Source organism: Stomoxys calcitrans, chromosome 3 (genome assembly GCF_963082655.1).
Source record: "Stomoxys calcitrans chromosome 3, idStoCalc2.1, whole genome shotgun sequence".
NCBI classification, from domain to species: Eukaryota; Metazoa; Arthropoda; class Insecta; order Diptera; family Muscidae; genus Stomoxys; species Stomoxys calcitrans.
Genome location: NC_081554.1, coordinates 49,953,457 through 49,972,249, shown reverse-complemented (window position 1 = coordinate 49,972,249; position 18,793 = coordinate 49,953,457). Strand labels below are relative to the sequence as shown.

General features: G+C 37.8%; 1 protein-coding gene across 3 annotated transcripts in view; it reads left to right on the top strand.

Moving 5' to 3' along the window:
* Nucleotides 1–17,395: 17,395 nt before the first annotated feature.
* Nucleotides 17,396–18,793, top strand: part of LOC106081217 (estradiol 17-beta-dehydrogenase 11) — a 111,891-nt gene continuing 110,493 nt past the window's right edge. For all 3 annotated transcript variants that reach the window (XM_059364922.1, XM_059364921.1, XM_013243034.2), the window contains exon 1: nt 17,396–17,507. The gene's annotated coding sequence lies outside the window, so the exon portion shown is untranslated. The remainder of the gene's footprint in view (nt 17,508–18,793) is intronic.

Below are 18,793 nucleotides of genomic sequence, written 5' to 3'. Positions count from 1 at the left end.
TTCATAAAATCGGTCGGTAGTTTAAATCGGTTCATAATCGGTTATAGCTGTCATATAAACCGATCTGGGATCTTGACTTTTTGAGCCACTAGAAATTTAGCAAGAACTATTCTGTTATGACTTTCAACAACTGTGCTAAGTTAGGTTCAAATCGGTTCATAACCTGACACAGCTGCCATATATACCGATATTGGGTATTGATTTCTTGAGCCAATAGAGGGCGCAAGTTTCATCCGATTTGGCTGAAATTTTGAATAAAGTTGTTTGTTATGACTTTCAACAACTGTGTTAAGTATGGTTCAAATCGACTTATAATGTGATATAGCTACCAAATAAAGTGATCTTGGATCTTGACTTCTTGAGTCAATATGGGCGCAGTTTTCATCCCATTTGGCTGAAATTTGGCATGAACTTGTCTGTTATTACTTCCAACAACTGTATTTAGTATGGTTCAAATCGATACATGACCTTATATAGCAGCCATATAAACCGATCTGGGATCTTGACTTCTTAAGCCTCTAGAGGCCGCAATGCTTATCCGATTTGGCTGAAATTTTGTACATCAATATATTCTAAATCGATCTTAGCCTGATATAGCTCCCATATAAATATTTGAAGATTAATTCATGGAAATGGTACCGTGATTGCGTCTGAAATGGTCCCTCCATTTAGTCCAATTTTGGCATACTTATTCCAACATTTCGGCCGGTATCTCACGAATATATACTTCAATGTTGTCTTCCAATGCTTCAATTGAAGCAGGCTTGTCTGTATAGACATGAGCAAATTTTGCCCATGAACATTCCACTAAGGAACAGGGGCAAACTTCTCACATATCAATGAGTGCAGTCCGATTCAAGTTTAAGCTCAATGATAAGGGCCCTCCTTTTTATAGCCGAGTCCGAACGGCGCACCGCAGTGCGACTACTCTTTGAAGAGAAGTTTTACATGGCATAGTACCTCACAAATGTTGCCAGCATTAGGAGGGGAAAACCACCGCTGACAATTTTTTCTGATGGTCTCGCCAGGATTCGAACCCAGGTGTTCAGCGTCATAGGCGGACATGCTAACCTCTGCGCTTCGGTGGCCTCCTAACATAGCCCCACAAAAAATAGTCTAAAGGCGTTAAATCGCACGATCTAGGCGGTCAATTGACCGGTTCCAAACATGAAATAAAATATTCACCGAACTCGCCTCTCAATAAGTCCATTGTTACGCGTGTTGTGTGGCATGTGGCACGGTCTTGTTGAAACCACATGTCTTGCATTTTGAGCAAAAAAAAGTTGGATATAATCTCACGGTAAACCAGTCACAGTTACGTTACGATTCGCATCATCTTTGAAGAAGTATGGCCCAATGATGCCACTAGCCCATAAACCGACACTCCAAAATCAACAATTCTGCTTATTTACGTACCCATTGAGCCAAAAATTAACTTCGTCGTGAAGTGGAAGAAACGCCCGATGAACTTTCTTTAGAGAGCATGCATTTTGATAATAAAATTTAATAATTTGCAAGGGTTGTTCGTTTGTAAGACGATGCATTTTAAATTAACAAGTAAAAAGGCCGGGCCGAACTTTATATACCCGCCACCTTGGGTATACAACTAACTCACTGTCCCACATTTCAGCGAAATCGAACAATAAATGCGTCTTTTATGGGCCCAAAACCTTAAATCGAGAGATTGGTCTATGTAGCAGCTTTATTCAAATCTGGAACGATATGAGTTAAACTAAAGAAGAATGTCGAAGGGCCTATCATAACTCTCTGTACCACATTTCGGCGAAATCAAATTATAAATGCGTCTTTCAGGATCCAAAATCTGAAATCGAGAGATTGGTATTTTTGGCAGTTATATCCAAGTCTGGACCGATCCGGGCCAAATTGAAGAAGGATGTCGACTGGCCCAAAACCTTAAATCGAGAGATTGGTCTATATGGCAGCTATATTCAAATCTGGACCGATCTGAGTTAAATTGAAGAAGAATGTCGAAGGGCCTAACACAACTCACTGTCCCAAATTTAGGCGACATCGGACAATTAATGCGCCTGATCGGTCAGTATGGCAACTGTATTGAAATCTGGACCGATCTGAAAACTTAAATCGAGAGATCGGTCTATATGACTGCTATATCCAAATCTGGACCGATCTGGGCCAAATTGAAGAAGGGTGTCGACTGGCCCAACACAACTCAGTGTCCCAATTTTCGGCAAAATCGGACAATAAATTCGCCTTTTATGGGCTCAAAATCGAGAGATCGGTCTATATGGCAGCTATATCGAAATCTGCACCGATCTGGGCCAAATTAAAGAAGGATGTCAAAGGACCTAACACAACTCCCTGTCACAAGTTTCAGCAAATTCGGATAATAAATGTGTAAAGATGGAATATCTTGGGTGTAATTAAATTTTTCAAAAAATTGTTGATGATTTCGTATTCTTTGTATGCAAACCTGACCTTCTCATATCTCATAAAATCGGATTTTAGTTATATATAGCGGCTATATAGACCGATTTCCAGTCTTATGGTCTTGAGGCAATAAATTGGTAATTTTTCATCCGATTAATCGGTGATCCGATAAATTGGTAACTTATCATCCAAGCGTTGGTTTTTTACCCGGTAGAAACCCTTCTCTATGAATTGGGAATTGTTATCTACTTTTTTAAATCTTTAGCAATTTAATTGCTACTATGGTGTGGATTTCGTTCAATTCGAGTCATCACTCGCCGAACTATTTCAGAAGAAGTTGCAAATTTTTTGGGCCACCAATATGGCGTATAGCAACGTTACCAGTATCATTATAAGAATTTGTGATGCTATGCACAAACATTTTGTTCACTTAGAAGTGTTTGACATCGCCAACAGTAGCCGATAGTGATTTTCCAGCCAAATATAACACAATTACACTAGAACTCCAACACGAATAACTTTCGTTTTAAACGAACTCAGAAAGATAATGCAAAATGATATAATGAGCTGTCAATTTGGCAGATATACCAGTGAGAACTTGGTAACACTTCGTGTAGGGTACCATGTATAAAAATTTCATATTTCCATTTTCTCGCTTTATATTTTCTATCATTCCAAAATCCATATTATATTCTATTCACTCCACTTACGCATTCAATGCTTCGTTGATAACAAAAAGGCTAAAAAGGAAACAAGTGGTAACAACTAGCCTTTGTTTTTGTTATAGTTAGCAACACCCTGCCAACCCTTCAAAGCACTTAACCACCTCAGAATGTAGCAAAAAGAATTTGACGACGAACAGCGTTCTACTATTAGGGCTTTTGTTTGTTCACACAAACAAAAGTGAAAATTTTTTGTTTGCATAGAAAAAATCTTCTCTCGGAGATGTGAATGACACTTAAATTTAATAGGTTGACGTTGTTCAAGTAACATAGACAAGGAGCTTGTTTGCCTCACTGTTTGTCCACTTAACGGTGGCCAATGTTTGTACAGTGCATTTAATTAAGTTTTTAGGGTCATTTCTATAGATTGCGGGTTTTTTTTTTTTGAAGCAAATAACAATGCAATTTGGCTATGCCTGTCAGTCACCCTGAACTTATATCTATTATAAAAAAAATTTTAACTAAAAAATAAGATATCAGGCTCAATGTATACAATGGTAATGCCCTGAAAAATTTTAATACAATGCACCAACGAAAAAGAGTTAAAGACTTCAGGCAATTAGAATTTGAGGTTTATAGTACTGGAGCCATGGCCAACCGTTCGTCTGTCGTTAAAATACCACCGCACACACGAATAAATCTATCCGCACTCGATCGCAAACTTCCCTATTCCGACTGCTGGCAGACTGAGATTTGCCAAACTGATTATGGCTAAATAATCATATTTTCGTATAAGAAACTGTCTTTTGCTGTAAACGAAACATATTTGGATTAACAGAGCTTTTGATTTATTTTTGTAAAAGGTCATCCTTTATCACAAACGAAGATCATCAAAATTTTACCATAACCGAAGTGACTTTAACATCAAAATGTAGCAAATTAGCGCCTAACGTCAAATGGTGAAGGAAAATGATGCGCAGTTACTATAAAACAAGTAAAAACGTTCTGCCGGGCCGAATCCAAATACCCTCCACCGTGGGTCAAGTGGTTTTGACGCATTCTCTTTATGGGCAGAAACTAAAAAAAAAAAAACAAGTAAAAGCGTGCTAAGTTCGGCCGGGCCGAATCTTATATACCCTCCACCATGGATCGCTTTTGTCGAGTTCTTCTCCTGGCATCTCTTCTTAGGCAAAAAAGGATATGAGAAAAGATTTGCTCTACTGTTAGAGCGATAGCAATATATGGTCCGGTTCGGACCACAATTATATGTTGAAGACCTGTGTAAAATGTCAGCCAATTCGAATTAGAATTGCACCATTTGGGGGCTCAAGGAGTAAAATAGAGAGATCGATTTACATGGGAGCTGTATCAGGTAATAGATCGATTTAGACCATAATAAACACGTATGTTGATGGTCACGAGAGCATCCGTCGTACAAAATTTCAGGCAAATCGGATAATAATTGCGACCTCTAAAGGCTCACGAAGTCAAGATCCCAGATCGGTTCATATGACAGCTATATCAGGTTATGAACCGATTTGAACCATACTTGGCACAGTTGTTGAAAGTCCCAATAAAATACGTCTTGCAGCCAAATCGGATAGGAGTTGCGCCCTCTAGAAGCTCAAGTCAAGTCCCCTGATCTGTTTATATGACAGCTATAATCCGATTTGTACCATATTCGACACAGTTGTTGGATATCATAACAAAACACGTTGTGCAAAACTTCATTCCAATCGGATAACAATCGCGCACTCTAAAGGCTCAAGAAGTCAAGACCCAAGATCGGTTTATATGGCAGCTATATCAGGTTATGGACCGATTTGAACCATACTCAACGCAGTTGTTGGATATCAAAACAAAACATGTCGTGCACAATTTCATTCCAATCGGATAAGAATCGCGCACTCTAAAGTCTCAAGAAGTCAAGACCCAAGATCGGTTTATATGGCAGCTATATCAAAACATGGACTGATATAGCCCATTTACAATCCCAACCGCCCTACACAAATAACAAGTATTTGTGCAAAATTTCAAGCAACTAGCTTTACTCCTTCGGAAGTTAGCGTGCTTTCGACAGACAGACGGACGGACATGGCTAAATCGATATAAAATGTCGCGACGATCAAGAATATATATACTTTATGGGGTCTCAGACGAATATTTCGAGTAGTTACAAACAGAATGACGAAATTAGTATACCCCCATCCTATGGTGGAGGGTATAATAATGGGAGGTAATAACAAGAAATCCCCATGGGTTTATTATATGCGAGGATAAGAAACGCATTCTCTAGAGACTCATGAAGTAAACGGTGATTTTTTAGCTATTATATTTTCTGCAATACTGGTTTAAACAGCTCACGAATGTCGCATGTTTTGTTTCACTGGCAATGATCTTTAGTTTGGTATATAATTTTATCATGAATCGTCTTACAAACAAACAACGCCTGCAAATAATTCAATTTTATTACTAAAATGAGTGCTCTTTTAAGAAAGAACACCGCGCGCTTCTTCCATTGATCGACGAAGCTCAATGGGTACGTAAATTAGCATTGTCGATTTTGGAATAGAGATCAGCAAGAAGCATTGCAAGAGCTTCCAATGCATCTAATAAAAATGAGTATGGTGCGGTTTATGGGCTGGTGGCATCATTGGGCCGTACTTCTTCAAAGATGATGCGAATCGTAACGTAACCGTGAGCGCTATCGTAAAATGCAATCCTCCTTTTTTCCCCAAAATGCAAGAGCTAGGCTTGTATGACATGTATTTTGAACAAAACGGTGCCACATACCATACGGCACGCATAACATTGGACTTATTGAGAGGCGAGTTCTGTGAACATTTTATCTTAAAGTTCGGGACCGGTCAATTAGCCGCTTAGATCGTGCGATTTAACGCCTTTAGACTATTTTCTGTGGGACTATGTTAAAGCTCATGTCTATACAGACAAGCCCGCTTCAATTGACGCATTGGAATACAGTATTAAAGCCCTTACTCGTGAGATACCGAAATGTTGGAAAGAGTATGCCAATATTGGACTAAGCGGATGGACCATTTGGGGAGCAGTCACGGTCAACATTTGCACTAAATAATCTTCAAACATTAAATCATATAGGCCGCACTATTGATTCAAATGAAGATTTAAGCGTTTTTCTTGAATTTTATGTTTTAAAACATTTTATGTTTAAAATATTTAAAATATCACCCTTTACATTCGTGAGATCGGTTTATATGGAAGCTATATCAGGTTAATGACCCATTGGAGCCAATCTTGGTACATCTGTTGAATGTCATAGGAAAAAAGGTCAACGTGCATAATTTTAGCCAAATCGGAAAAGAGTTGCGGCCTCTAGCGGCTTAAGAAATACATTCGGGAGATCGGTTTATATGGAAGCTATGTCTAAACGTGAACCGATTTGGCCCAATTGCAATCCCAACCGAAATACATTAATAAATATCATTCATTTCGAAGATGGCTTATATCGGACTATATCTTGATATAATCCCCATCTAGATAAATCCGCCGATTTAGGGTCTTGTAAATGCAAATTTGCCCATGAACATTCCATTAAGGAACTGGGGCAAACTTCTCACATATCAATGAGTGCAGTCCAATTAAATTTTAAGCTCAATGATAAGGGACCTCCCTTTTATAGCCGAGTCCGAACTGCGTGCCGCAGAGCGACATCTCTTTGGGGAGAAGTTTTTACATGGCAAAGTACCTGACAAATGTCGCCGGCATTAGGAGGGGATAACCACCGCTGAAAAATGTTCTGATGTTCCCGCCAGGATTCGAACCCAAGCGTTCAGCGTCATAGGCGGACATGCTAACCTCTGCGCTACTGTGGCCTTAGGCCCATAAAAGCCACATTTGTTACCAGATCTTGTTAAAATTTGGGACTAGACTAGACATCATTCTTCAATTTGGTCCAGATCGATCCAGATTTGGATATAGCTAGCATATAGACCGATCTCTCGATTTAAGGTCTTGGGCCCATAAAAGGCGCATTTAATGTCCTATGTCGCCAAAATTTGGGACAGTGAGTTAAGTTAAGCCCTTTGACATACTTCTGTAATATGGCCCCGATCGGTTCAAAATTGCATATAGCTTTCATATAGACCGATCGCTCGATTTAAAGTTTTGAGCCCATAAAAAGCCACATTTATTGTCCTATGTCGCTGAAATTTTGTACAGTGAGTTAAGTTAAGCCCTTTGATATACTTCTGTAATATGGCCCAGATCGGTTCAGATTAGGATATAGCTGCCATATAGACCGATCGCTCGATTTAAAGTTTTGAGCCCATAAAAGGCGCATCTATTGTCCGATTTTGCCAAAATTTGGGATAGTGATTTATTTTAGGCTGTTCGACATCCTTCTTCGATTTAAGGCTTTGGGCCCATAAAAGTCGCATTTATTGTCCTATGTCGCCGAAATTTGGGACAGTAATATGGCCCAGATCTGTCCAGATTTGAATATTGCTGCCATATAGACCACTCTCCATATTTATGGTTTTGTGGCCATAAAAGGCGCATTTATTGTCCGATTTCTCCGAAATTTGGGACAGTTATTTGTGTTAGGCTCTCGGTCCAGATTTGGATATAGCTACCATATAGACCGATATCTCGATTTAAAGTTTTGGCCCCCTAAGAGACGCATTTATTATCCGATTTCACTGAAATTTCACACAGTGACTTATGTTAGGCTTTCGACATCCGTATCGTATATGGTTCAAATCGGTTTATTTATTTAAATATAGCTACTAGAAAGATCAATATTTTAGACACAATTGAACAACGTCTTGCACTTATTAGTATTGGGTTGCCCAAAAAGTAATTGAGGATTTTTCATATAGTCGGCGTTGACTAATTTTTTCACAGCTTGTGACTCTGTAATTGCATTCTTTCTTCTGTCTGTTATCAGCTGTTGATTTTAGCTTGCTTTAGAAAAAAAGTGTAAAAAAAGTATATTTGATTAAAGTCCATTCATAAGCATTATTAAAAATGCATTTACTTTCTTTTAAAAAATCCGCAATTACTTTTTGGGCAACCCAATATTTGGTCCAAATCGGAACCTATTTCGATAGAGCTGCTATGGGGCATAAGGTATGCTTTTTCACTGAATTTTGACCAAAGGTGGTTTACATATATACCCGAGGTGGTGGGTGTCCAAATTTCGGCCCTGCCGAACTTAACGCATTTTTACTTGTTGTTTGCATTTTTTCATTCTTATATTACTAAATGTTTCTTTTACCACAATACACATCATTGAGTATTTTAAAATATTACTTAAAAATAGATTTAACAAAAGCATCTTGCCATTATTTAAACTTCTTAATAACATGTATTCTGGTTGCACACCTTTTTAACGCTTCGATCGGCTAATCTTGTTAATTGATTCAATACTCTAGATCCATAGGTAATCTATACCTATGCTGAAAATCCATAGTTATGCATATAAACACAGCTCTTAATTTGTTGACAATTTGTTTTCTCACATCATCAGCATAGAATTATTTCAAACCATATTTTATGTCACTAAAAAAAAGAAACGCATTTGGAAATGTCAATGCGACAGAATCGAAATGCCGACAAACTAACCAACTGTCAATGTTGCATAGAATTGAGCTAATTTTCTCTGTTGAAGATCACATAAATCTCACAAACAGCGAGATTGAAGTGATTTTTAACATAAGCCAATCCTAAAATCACATCTGCATAAATCCTTGATGATGCGTCTTGAAGCAATTTTTTAAAGTTGTGTTTCTTTAAGTATTGAATGGATGAGTTGCAGATTTCTATTTAACAACATTTTGTGCAGATAGTTAGATGGACACATTTGACTGATCTTTGATTCGCAGTTTTTTTGTGACTGTTTAAAACGCTTAACCCTACTTTGCCAATGATGAGAATAAGGGCAATTCGCAATATACAATATAACACGCCTTGTCTCATATCAGTGGCACTCCGTATTTAATGAAGAGCTAGTGCTACCAGATCCCTCACTGAGACTCTCCTCTCGAAAATCGCTAACTGCCCGCGACCGCATTTGCTGCTATTCCGCATAAAAACGAAAGATGAAGTTGTTATTGACATTTGTCTGACATCTATAGATGTCATAGTGGGTGGGAAAACATTAGCCGGAAATCGATTCCTCATAGGAACGATTCGGGCGAAACAAGATTTCTCTCTATAATGCATTGTCCGGTCCGCTGGTCAATCAATTACAAACGCGTGTGAGTTCCGTGGAATGTCTAGTATCTTTGACAAACATCCTTCCATACCGATAGAACAGCGTCCAAACAACCCACATTGCGATGATGTTCAAGGGAGACAAAAGAGTTGAATACCCTACTGTCCCCAATCAACACCATCGATCTGCTTTGTACACGGTGCAGTAGCTCAAGGGATGATTTTGAAGCTCCACCCCATACATGTGAGTTGCACTCCATTTTCGGCCTTATGAATGTGGTATGGTTGTTAAGAAGATCAGAAGGAGTGAAGTAAATCTTACACCGTTCAAGGAGGCCTAAGCACTTGAAAGCTTCTTTCGACACTTCAAATACATATTTAGCCCAAGGGACATCATTTTGTATTTTCATGCCCAGAACATCAAGAGCTTCTGATTGCTCAACATCTAAACCGTTGATAGCCATAATTGGCAAATATTCGCATTTGGGGAGGGATTTTTGTAGTCCATACTGTCATGACTTCCCCTCCCAATATCAACAAATTATAAAGCCTATTTCTCATTCCGTAATCTTCTCCCTAATACCTTTCATTTGAGTCCTATGTTGTCATTATCGTCCAATAGGCCTATTTGAGGGGACTTAGGGTCGGGGCGGCCGCCTAGGTACCTGAACCCAGTGTTTATTATCAAATTAATACTCTACTTCCAAATACCTTTCATTTGAGTCCCATATTGTCACGATCGGTCCACTTTTATTTGAATTGGACTTTTGGGTCAAATTGGAGGGACAGCCCCCTTACGATATACACAAATTTTATGGCCTATTTCTCCTTCTAGACCATATTCGTAATCTATTCCCTAGCACGTTTCATTTGAGTCCTATATTGTCTTTATCGTCCAATATGCCTATATGGTGGTGTTTTGGGGTCGGAGCGGCCCCCAGGTATCTGAACCCAATTTTTATACCCTACACCACGACCGTGGTACAGGGTATAATAAATTAGTGCATTTGTTTGTAACGCCCAAAAGGAAGAGAGATAGACCCATTGATAAGTATACCGATCAACTCAGAATCACTTTCTGATTCGATTTAGCTATGTCCGTCTAAACTACAGGTCGCAATTCTCATTCGATCATCTTCAAGTTTGGTACGGCCTAGAGACGAAGCTTATTGAAATTGGAAAAAATTGGTTCAGATTTGGATATAGCTCCCACACATATGTTCGTCTGATTTGCAGTAATAATGCAATAAAATGGCCATTTGTTAACCGATTCTCTCGTAATTTGGAAGAAAGTATTTTCTTACGACTATCGACGTTACTGATGAATTTGTTAACCGATTCTCTCGTAATTTGGAAGAAAGTATTTTTTACGACTATCGACGTTACTGATGAATTTGATAGATATCGGATCAGATTTGGATATAGCTCCAACACATATGTCCGTCTGATTTGCGGCAGTAATGCAATAAAATGGTAATTTGTTGTCCGATTCTCTTGAAATTTGGTAGGATGGATTTTCTCTTGATTTTCGATATTACTGATGAATTTTATAGAAATCGGTCCAGATTTAGATATAGCTCTCACATATATATATATCGCCCGATTTTCACTCCTGGAGCCACTGCAAACGCATTTATTGACCAATCTTCCCAAAAATTTTGTTCAATGCTTTTCTCGACGACTTCCACAATATCTATAAATTTCGGTCGAAATCGGTTCAGATTTAAATATAGTTCCCATGTATATGTTCGTCCGAATTTGAGAAATATTGCAACAAAATGCTCATTTGTTAATCGATTCTCCCGTAATTTGGCAGAAAGAATATTCTTCTGACTCCTAATATTACCCTTGAATTTCATAGAAATCGGTTCAGATTTAGATATACCCGCCATATATGTATATCGACCGATTTTTCATTCCTAGAACAACTGCAAGCGCATTTATGGACCAATCTTGCCAAAATTGTGCACAACGCTTTCCTCGACGACCACCACAATATCTACAAAGGTTTGGCTGAAATCGGGTCAGATTTAGATGTAACTCGGATTTTAATAACCCATCTGAAAACATCCGCCATCAAAATTGGATCAGAATTTTATATAGCTCCCACTTTTTACCTATAGGGTAGATGTAGGGTATTATAAAGTCCGCACCGCCCGACTTTTGCCTTTCCTTACTGGTTACTATCAAGTTACAATAGTACTGTACTCCTGAGAACCTTTCATTTGAGTCACATACTGCCCCGATCGGCCTACTTTAATTTTTGGGTGGGGCTTTTGGGGTAATGGAGGGGTCCTCCCCCTTCCGATATCAAAAAATTTTATAGCCTATAAATATTCGGTTTAGCCGTATCGAGTCTTTTCGAAACAAACAAACTCACATTGGGTTTTATACAATATATTGGGTTGCCCAAAAAGTAATTGCGGATTTTTCATATAGTCGGCTTTGACAAATTTTTTTACAGCTTGTGACTCTGTAATTGCATTCTTTCTTCTGTCAGTTATCAGCTGTTACTTTTAGCTTGCTTTAGAAAAAAGTATAAAAAAAGTATATTTGGTTAAAGTTCATTCTAAGTTTTATTCAAAATGCATTTACTTTCTTTTAAAAAATCCGCAATTACTTTTTGGGCAACCCAATAATAGATGCAATTTCGCTAGTCTTTTGCTTTCGCTACTGTTTAGAGCACGTTTTAGAATGCTTGAAAACAGCAATACATATCAAAGACATTTTAGCTTCTCAATTCTTTTTTTTTTAATTTTTTGACATTTTGCCTGCATCATAAGATTATGATTTGTCCACTTCTAACTTTGCTGCAGAGAGCTCTTAATATTCTTGCCCAAAGAATTTTGCATAAAAAATATAGTAAATCATTGCAATTTAAAATTCAATTAACATATGAAAATTTATTAGACACAACGACTAGCACTAACAAACGCAACGATTTTCGAAAGTGAGTCTTCACTGTGGAGAATCATCTTGGCCCGCCTAAACAATAATTCAGTATTTCATAATAGATACGGACTTACTTGCCGACAGTTATTCTAGAAAAGATATTCTATGGCCGCAGCCATAACTTTATGCTCAGGGTCAATGCTAAAAATCCATTATAAATGTACATAAGCCAGAGGTATTCATGCCATAAGTTGCCATAAAGGGGTAGTCAAATGTTCGTTATGGCCATAAAAATGCTTTAATATTCTATTTGGCTGCATGTTGCCTCAATGAATATGCGCGGGGTTATACACATACATATATGAATAAATTCTCGCCATGATTTGCATATTCTTCTATAGATTTATGGAAAGTAGAAATATACGTTTCTATTAAATTAATTTGGAGAGAAAGAAAGAATGGTATCCAGGAGTCGTTGAACTTTTAGGGGGCCTATAAAAACAGGTTTCTTTATCAAAATCAAATAGTGCATTAATGACAGAAGCAGAACTGCCCATTGTGAAAACCTAATTGTATACCCTCCAGAATATGATGGGGGTATACTAATTTAGTCATGGCGTTAGTAACACATCGAAATATTCATCCTTAATGGGATTGTTAATAATAACATGGGGTACAAGAACTGGAAAATCCATTACGTAGTCCAGTGCCAGTCCAGTCCATTACGTAGTCCGGACCTATATAATAAAATAAATAAATAAAAACCAGTAAGGAAGGGCAAAAGTCGGGCGGTGCCGACTGTATAATACCCTAAACCTGCCATATAAGTATAATGTGGGGCTATATCCAATTCTAAACCAATTTTGATGGACCTCGGCGGATGTTTTCAGATGGGTTATTAAACAATCCGTATCACATATCGAGCATATGTTCAAACTTTAATAACTGAGGATGACAAATGACAACACTATTGCAAATCAGCCAAAATCTGACGAACATATATATGGGAGCTATATCTAAATCTGAACCGATTTTAAGCAAGCTTCTCAGATATTGTAGTAGTCGTCAAATAAGGCGTTGTACAAAATTTTGGGAGGATTGGCCAATAAATGCACTTGCAATGGCTCTACGGTTGAAAATCTACCGTATATATACATGAGAGCTATATCTAAATCTGAACCGATTTCTTTTAAATTCATCGATAGTGCCGAGAGTCATAAGAAAATCCTTCCTGCTAAATTTCTAGAGAATCGGTTAACAAATGACCTTTTTATTGCGTTATTACTGCAAATCGGACGAACATATATATGGGAGCTATATCCAAATCTGAACCGATTTTTTCCAATTTCAATAGGCTTCATATCTAGGCCGAAAAACATGCCTGTATCAAAATTCAAGACGATTGGATGAAAACTGCGACCTGTAGTTTGTACACAAATTAACATGGACAGACGGACATAGCTAAATCGAATCAGAAAGTGATTCTGAGTCGATCGGTAAACTTATCAATGGGTCTATCTCTCTTCCTTTTGGGTGTTATAAACAAATATACTATGTTATGATCCCCTGTACCACAGTAGTGGTGTAGGGTATAAACAGTAAAACAGTGCTAAGTTTAGCCGGGCGGAATCTTGGGTATACACCACCAAGGAATCTGGCAACAATTTACGTTGTTTAACAGACCACCATAGGAAATTGATCGAAATAGCAATTTCCGACCCTACAAGTTATATATATTTCGGATAGTCGTAAAATTCTAAGATGATTTAACGATGTCCGTGTGGCCATCCGTCCTTCTATTGTAATCACTCTACAGCCTTCAAAAATTGAGATATTGATACACGCTGGTTAAATTCGTGAACGGACAATTTGGACCATATTTGGATATAGCTGCTATATAGACCGATCTGCCGATAAAGGATCTAATGCCCATAAATGCTTTATTTTTTATCCGATTTCGCTGATATTTTAAATATTGACTAGTTTAAGACTTCCCGACATCTGACCCGAATATGGTTCGGGTCGGACTATATTAATATATAGCTGCCATATATACCGATCCGCCGATAAAGGGTCTGAAGCCCATAAAAGCTTTATTTATTACCCGATTTCGCTGAAATTTGAAACCGTGGGTTATTCTAAGCCTACCGATATCTGACCTAAATATGGATCAAATCCGACTATATTTAGATATAGCTGTCATATAGACCGATCTGCCGATAAAGGGTCTGAAGCCCATAAGAGCTTTATATATTTTAACCGATTACGCTGCAATTTGAAACAGTCAGCAGTTTTAGACTTCCCAACATAGGACCCAAATATGGTTCAAATCAGACTATATTTAGATATAACTGTCATATACACCGATCTGCCGATAAAGGGTCTGAAACCCATAAAAGCTTTACTTATAACCTGATTTCGCTGAAATTTGAAACAGTGGGTTATTTAAACTTCCCAACATAGGACCCAGATATGTTTCAGATTGGACTATATTTGGATATAACTGTCATACAGACCGATCTCCCGATAAAGGGTCTGAAGCCCATAAAAGCTTTATTTTTTAACCGATTTCTCTGAAATTCGAATCAGTGAGTTGTTCTAAGCCTCCCGCTATCTGACCCAAATAAAGTAAATATCGGAATGTATTTAGATATAGCTATCATATAGACCGTCCACAGGTAGCGGATGGTGGAAAGCTCCGTTTTGTTTGTGGAGTAGCTGCAAATGCGGCCAGTCAGCGATTTTCGAGAGGAGAGTCTCAGTGAGGAGTCTGGTGGCACTGGCTTTTAATTAAATACTGAGAGCCAATGATACTCGAGATGACATGGAGAGTTATTGGCACCTTAAAATAACCCATGGCCAACATCAGCGTCTGTTGCCAGGTTAGGGGCGGCTAGAGTCGAGCATCGGTGGTGGTGGTACCCAAGGTGGTGGGTCTCCAAAGTTCGGCCCGGCCGAACTTAATGCGTTTTAACTTTTTTCTACCCTACATCACTACTATGGCACAGGGTATTATAACTTAGTTCATTTGTTTGTAACACCCAAAAGGAAGAGATAGACCCATTGATAAGTATACCGATCGACTCAGAATCACTTTCTGATTCGATTTAGCTATGTCCGTCTGTCCATGTTAATTTGTGTACAAACTACAGGTCGCAATTTTCATCTGATCGCCTTCAAATTTGGTATGGGAATGTTTTTCGGCCTAGAGACGAAGCCTACTGAAATTGGAAAAAATCGGTTCAGATTTGGATATAGCTGCCATATATATGTTCGTCCGATTTGCAGAAATACAGCAATAAAATCGTCATTTGTTAACCGATTATCTCAACGTTTTTGCAGGAAAATTTTTCTTATGACTCTCAACATTACTGGTGAATTTTATAGAAATCGGTTCAGATTTGGATATAGCTCCCATATATAGGAAGCCAGGAAGGATATTCTTATGTCTCATGACATTACAGGTGAATTTCATAAAAATCGGTTTAGATTTGGATATAGCTCCCATATATATGTTCGTCCGATTTGCAGTAATAATGCAATAAAATGACCATTTGTTAACCGATGCTATCGAAATTTGGAAGGAAGGATTTCATTATGACTCCCGACATTACGGGTGAATTTCATAGAAATCAGTTCAGATTTGGATATAGCTCCCATATATATGTTCGTCCGATTTGCAGTAATACTGCAAACAAAAGGTCATTTGTTAACCGATTCTCTCGAAATTTGGCAGGAAGGATTTCCTTATGACTCCCGACATTACTGGTGAATTTCATAGAAATCGGTTCAGATTTGGATATAGCTCCCATATATATGTTCGTCCGATTTGCAGTAATACAGCAATAAAATGGTCATTTGTTAACCGATTCTCTCCAAATTTGGCAGAAAGGATTTTCTTATAAATCTCAATATTACTGGTGAATTTCAAATCGGTTCAGATTTAGATATGACTCTCATATATATATATATATATATATATCGCCTGATTTTCACTCCTAGATCCACTGCAAGCGCATTTATTGACCAATCTTCCCAAAATTTTGTGCAACGCTTTCCTCGGCAACTTCCACAATAGCCATAAAGTTTGATCGAAATAGGTTCAGATTTAGATATTGCTCCCATCTGTATGTTTGTCGCAATTTTTTTTTGGCAATTTTTTGTCATTTGTCAACCATAGTTATTACATTTTGAACACATTTGCTTTTCTTGAAATTTGATTCAGCAATTTTAATAACCTATTTGAATACATCCGCCGAGGTCCATCAAAATTGGTTCAGAATAAAATATAGCCCCCCTTTTGTATGTATAGGGTAGGTGTAGGTAGTTCCGAACGTTCTCCATTTTCTTTATCTATTCGGGTCTACAGTATCAAAGAGATATCTCTACCCGTTTTCGCACGGCATATTTTTTACAAGTTTTTTTTTCGTTCTATCCCACTATGCGATTTTTTCAAAATTTTGCACAATGCCTTCTTCTGTGATGTCAACTATGTGGTCGAAATCGGTTATGATTCAGATATTACTCGTACATATAGTATGTTCGTTGGATTTTGAATATATTGTAATTACAATAATGTGGTAGTTTTTGAATCAACACTCACGAAAATTGGCACATATCATACTCTAACTACCGCTAGGTTAGGTTAGGTTAGGTAAGAGTGGCAGTCCTTTACAGACTTACTTAGACAATTTTAAGTCCATTGTGATACCACAGTAGCGACAGACCAAGGCTTCTGGCTGGAATCGAACCCACGACCCCTGCAATGGTAACCAAGGAACGCTACCAACTCGATTGCCGGGGCTCCCTAAACGACCGCTAACGTTTTTAAATTATATCGAAATCGGTTCAGATTAATATACAGCTCCCACACTTAATGTACAGCCGTAGTTATTAAAATATTGAACAGATATTCTCGAAATTTGTTATGATTGTGTAATAGGGTAATATTTTGTCGGCTAGGCCCGACTTATATCCTTCCTTACTTGTTTTGATTTGAATTTTTTGAGGGTTTTAATTTTCCAATACAACTCTAGTTATCAGTTGTATTGTGAAAGTACTACTTTGTACAACCAGGATAAACCACAAACAACCCTTAAGCAATCCACCCCCTTAAACATCGTTGGCTGTCTATTATATCCAACATACCAGGAAGCAACATATGATGCCCATTTTATGTCACCTACAACACACCACCAACCACTGCGCATGTCCAGCAAATGTCAGTAACGTACGTGACTTGTCTGGAAATAGTTTGTGTTTATCGCTAAAAAAAACCAAAAAATTAAAGAAAGAAAACAAAAACGTTAAATATTTCATTAAAATTAACGAAAGAAGTAGCAAAATAAAAAGGTACTAAAATACCCAAAACTGGTGGCAGGCAGCAAGCACATGAGTGAATAATTTATTCAAATCTTCGACAAAACACCGGCAAGAGCGAGCGTGTGATGGAACAGAATTTCGCAATTTGTTAAATAACGGAAGGAAGTTTTTATTCCGTCGCAAGCCGAACCAAAGTGCGAAGAATATTCTCCGTTCTATAAAATCGCTAGACACATCTTTTGTTAGTTCGATGGCTGACTGACTGACCAGCTGAGTGCTGACTCCCTGCTAGAGTTGTTGTTCTCCGATGACCTTTAAAAGACAAAAAAAAAATTCTGCCAAGAAATTGGAAAATATGAGTTAATAGTTCTTATTTTGGCTAAATAATGCTGGCAACTGTTGTGATTGAATATGATCGGTTCTCTGGTGATGCTGCACACAGGGGTGGTAGTCATCCAATGATTGGGATGTGGGTAGAAAAGGAAATTGCTTGAAAATTGCCACCAGAAAAACCAGAAAAAATTACGTCGAAATTCCTATACCAAAAATCGACGCCTATGGCGCGCTGCTCACTACTGGCTGGCCGGTTTCATTATTCCACTCCTCTTTGTGGAATAAAAAACAATGATGAGCATTCTTCGTCGGTTAAATCTGTCATGATATATGGTTCTAAGCAAATTAAATTAATGGTTTATGTTCTTTCTTGCTTGCTTGGCTAAAAAGTTGTTTTCTCGGTTTGGCTGAATATGCAAAACAAAAAAAGTTATTCTTTCAGTTGACCTACCTCAATGTTATCCATAGGTCAAATTTTTGTTTGGAGTTTTTTTTTTTTTTTTGCTAAAAATGAATCCAAATCAAATTTGGAAAAAAAACAAAACGAAAGTATTTATAAATTTATCAGGAAACCGTTAGAACCCCGGAACTATTGGTTTTGTAGTTTATAAGCTCAACACTGATGAAACCGGAAATGGGAATCTGGCATCAGGTAAGATTATTTTGAGTCCAAATTATCTTGCATGTCGGTGATTTGTGCGGCGATTAATTTTCTTGGAAAATAACTCGCAAATCCCTCATTAAATATGAGACCTATCCATATCATCATTACTCTTCCATCTTTCGGCGTTTCATAAGGTGTTTTGTAAATACGGAAGCGAAATTGTTTGGATGTTAAACAAAAAATCTTTAAAAATAGAATTAAGCAATGGACGGTGATAAACTATCTCTTGAAGACGAGTTAGCATACTGCCAATAAGATTATCTTAATAGGGTAAAGATAGACAGATTTGTACACTTTGTTCTTTCAGCTTCTATGGATT